The sequence below is a fragment of the Uranotaenia lowii genome, chromosome 1, assembly GCF_029784155.1.
Source record: "Uranotaenia lowii strain MFRU-FL chromosome 1, ASM2978415v1, whole genome shotgun sequence".
Classification (NCBI taxonomy): Eukaryota; Metazoa; Arthropoda; class Insecta; order Diptera; family Culicidae; genus Uranotaenia; species Uranotaenia lowii.
The window spans coordinates 43832015-43836426 of record NC_073691.1 but is presented as its reverse complement, the minus strand read 5'-3'; the positions used below and the strand labels follow the sequence as shown (position 1 = coordinate 43836426).

Here is a 4412-nt window from a genome sequence, read left to right as displayed (position 1 = left end):
GGAAAAACTTAGTATCTTTTTTAAGAGATCGGAGTGAATTTTGTACGAACCTGTTCAAATGGATGGAGCCTTCAAAGTATGACGGTCATTCCCTGCAGGGAAAATATGTCATCGATTAGGCAATTTCGGTCAGTTGAGTGCTTAAATTGAGCAATTAGCAAAGAAAATAAAAAAAAAACAACATCCCAAAACACAACACTACACTTAGCCACAACGGGAGAAATAATTCGTTTGACCTGCCAATAAGACTTTCTGAATACAGTTGATAAACGCGGCGACACTGTTTCCTGGCTGAACTATTTAAACTTGTTATCTTGTAAAATTTAAAATTAAACATTTTGATGTTGATCTGATCATCTGACTCGAGTTATTGCCATTTTTTGTTTACATCATCCTTTCTTCTCTCTTTTTAAATGCAGTTGCCGACTGCATGAGCAAACGGAGAGGTTGAGAGATGTTGAGCACATTTCGTCTCATGTATGGAGCTGTTTAAACGAACAGTGGGCTATTCCATATATCTGAATATTCTAAATCATTTCATTTTAATTAAAAATTAAGCATTCACAATTTTAATACAGTTAGATTTTAATAATAATTTTTTTTTGCTACGGTTCAAACTTCTAACATTCGTAAATAAAATAATGATTTTCTAATTTCAGCAAAAAACGGAACATCATGTGAAAGTGTCGGGCCCATTTTTCTCCCATAACAGTGCGCCCATGGAGAAAAAGCATTTATATGTTTCTCCCACTCCACCCAATTTAATTTTTAGTTTGTTTGTTTTGGTTTTTATATTTTAGTAAGTGGATTGTAGTTTTTAACAGTTTCTGATGGTTTTGGCAGTCGCTAAAACTTCAAATCTACCCAGATTTTCCAGAAACGATACGGGACCATTTAACATTAGAGAACTGATCACATTCACGGTGGAATTTTCGACGTTGCTCTTGCATTATTCTTGCAAATAGTGAGTACTTTTAGTGATCATCATAATGTCCAGTAGTAATTTTATCACATCTTAATCCAGTTTCCTGTTCAATCATTCCAGGTGATACGATGATGATAGTCGAAAACGAACCATTTCATCCTTATTCGTCTGCATGACATAATCGATAATCGCAGCACATCGGCTGAAATGTTGTTCAGGTAGTTAACTGTTTCTATTTTATTTGTCTCATTCGTGATAGTAAACGATTGATTTTTATTTAAGATGTTTTTGTAAAGTGGAACGATAATTTAGGAAGCCTACCGACTTTATTCCGGAATCCAGTCATGACTAAATTTACAAACATGTATCAAGCCGTATCGCAATACTCACCCAAACGGCTGCTGCTTTATTCGCATACAGGACACACAGGCAACATTGTTTTTAAATTGGGTCGTGTGGATGTTCTGCCCGAACGAATTCAAGGAAAACATCGCCTAATATACATTTTATCATGTTACCACCATCAGATCGATTATTTTTTGGGTGGAAAAGCTTCCATGCGACCGAAATATGGCACATCAGAATTGTTTAAATTTAGCTCAGAAATGATCCATTTTATAAGTGATTAAGTGTATAACTTTAATTGATTGAAGTGATGAAAGTTTAGATCCCAAATAAACTAAAAAATTCTATTTTAAGTGGCCTTCATTGTTATTTCTCTAAGAAAAATTCCTTAATTTAAGTCTTATCAATTTATGTCTTCCTTGATATATGGATCTATAGATTTATGTCAAATATATTATAATTATATGTAATTTGCGATGCTTTGATTTTGTGCATCCAGTATGACATAAATTTACATCAATTATGATCTGAATTTAGGTCTTCGAGAATTTATGTCTCCAAGCGTTTCTGTCTTTCTCTGGTGTAATTTTAGGTCAAATTTGATGCTTCAGTTTTGTGCATCCAATTTAACCTAAATTTACACCAAAAATTTAATAGTGTGTAACTGAATATTTTTCCTGAATTTTATACTAATGAAACTTGAAAAAGAAATTTAATTTGGTTTTTTAAATAAACGATTTCACCGATTTACACGCGTTTTCCCTTGACCAAATTTTGACCGTATCACCCTTTATGGATGGAAAGCAGTTCTGGTGAATTGTCAAGTTCATTCGAATCACGCAGGGGGTTTTTATTCGACGAGCGGTGGGCACGATTTTCAACATATCCAGTCAACTTATCTGCTTTGCCGACGACATTGACATACAAGGCAGATCATCTGCGGCGGTGGAAAAGATCTACCGCAAACTGAAACGCCAAGCAGAAAGAATTGGTTGAATAGTTAATACGTTCAAGACGAAGTATATGCTTGCCTGCGGATCCGATACCGACCGAACCCGCTTGTCCAGTAATAACAACGTCACGATCGACGGCGACGAGCTGGAGATAGTCGAAGACTTTGTCTATCTCGGCTCACTGGTGACGGCAGACAATGACACCAGCCGTGAGATCCGGCGGCGAATTATCAGCGGAAGTCGTGCCTACTATGAACTCCACGTGCAACTGTGGTCGAGAAGACTTAGCCCTCGCACGAAGTGTAGCCTGTATATGACGCTCATTAGACCGGTTGTTCTATACGGGCACGAGACATGGATATTGCTCGAGGAGGACCTGCGTACACTCGGAGTACTCGAGCGACGAGTGTTAAGAACCATCTTTGGCGGCGTACAGGAGAACGGAGTGTGGAGGCAAAGGATGAACCACAAGCTCACGCGACTCTACGGCGAATCCAGTATCCAGAAGGTGGTGAAGGCTGGTCGGTACGCTTCGTAGGACATGCTGCGAGAATTTCAGACGACTGTCCTACAAAACAGGTGTTCGCTACCAATCCGGTAAGAACGAAACGAGCGAGGTGGTTAGACCAAGTGGAGCATGATCTGGCGAATATGGTATATCCGAGAAATTGGAGAACGGTTGTCATAATCCGAGTGAATTTCAGGAATAATGTTCATCAGGTCATGTCGTGCGACGGAATACTATAAACCTACCTACCTACCTAAGGGCCCAGTGCCGATTGATCGACGCATGGAGCTGAGATAAAAGATCTCCACTGCTGGCGATCCGGAGCCAGCGTCTTCACTTGCTGCCAGCCAAGGTTCTCGTCAACTGTGCGGATTTCAGTGGATGGACTACGCCGCCACGAGCTTCTGGGCATGCCTCTTCTTCGATGCCCATCTGGATTCCAGTCAAGCGTCTCTATGCATATCTCGTTTTCATCTCTTCGCAGTGTGTGCCCAATCCATCTCCACTTATGTTTCCGAATCTCGATGTCCAGCACCTTTTGATGACACCGGCGATGAAATTCCACGTTTGAAATCCAATTGCCAGGCCACCAAGCGCGGATGATGTTTCACAGGCAGCGATTCACAAAAACTCGTCACCGCATATGTGCACCAAGTTTCACACTCGTACAGCAATACGGATTTGACGTTCGAGCTGAAGATTCGGATCTTAGTTCGTAGAGAGATCTGGCGTGAGCGCAAGATGTTTCGGAGACTCGCAAACGCAAATCGGGTTTTTCTGATCCGGGTTTCGATGTCTTTCTTGGTACCACCATCAGGCGTAATCTGGCTACAAAGATACTGGAAGCACTCCACTGTCTCAACCTGTTGTCCAGCTACCATGAAATTAGAACGATTTTCTGTGTTGATTTCCATCGACTTGGTCTTTCCGACATTGATTTTGAGACCTGCTGCCTTGAAGCTTTCGGTGAGATCGTCGAGTTTGCTCTGCATTTCTTGTTGTGTTTGAGCGAGCGAACCAATATCGTCTGCCAGGTCAAGTTCGTTCAGTAGCTCAATTGCTGAAAGATTCTACGGCAATCCTCGGTTTGGTCTACAGTCAATCGATCCAGTCAAGATCTCATCCATTACGATGAGAAAATGCAAGAAAATGCCTCGTACTGTGCTTCGATGAGATGGAATAGTTTCTCTGGGACCCCTCGTCGTCTTAGAGCAGCCCAGATGTTTTCGTGGTTAAGTCAGTCAAATGCTTTTTTCGAAATCAACGAACACCAGTAGAAGAGAGTCCTGAAACTCGTTGATTTGTTCCACACATAATCGTCCGGATCGGAATCCAGCTTGTAGCCGTTGGAGTGTAGCGTCTATTTTCTCCTGGATCCTGTTCAGGATCACTTTGCAGAGTACTTTGAGAGTTGTACAGATCAAAGCTATGCCACGCCAGTTACTATGAACGATTGTCAGTCAAAACACAAAGTGATTTTACTATACTTTTCTTGTTTCGCTCACTGTCTTCAAAGCTTTTTGTAAAAAAAAATCGTTTTTTTGTTTTTGCTCAAGAATATTCTACCAACAAACTGTGCCTGCATTTGTTTCAAAGGATAGATTAAACGAAGTTATCACGGTCGCCATGTGTTTGCATTCACGAAGAAATTCCCTAACATTGAATAAATAATCTGCTTAAG

General features: G+C 40.5%; 1 long non-coding RNA gene across 1 annotated transcript; it reads left to right on the top strand.

Moving 5' to 3' along the window:
* Window positions 1–575: 575 nt before the first annotated feature.
* On the top strand, window positions 576–1572 carry LOC129745390 (uncharacterized). The gene is made up of 3 exons (XR_008737127.1): window positions 576–964; window positions 1025–1143; window positions 1208–1572. It is a non-coding gene; the product is annotated as an uncharacterized LOC129745390 (long non-coding RNA).
* Window positions 1573–4412: the final 2840 nt, after the last annotated feature.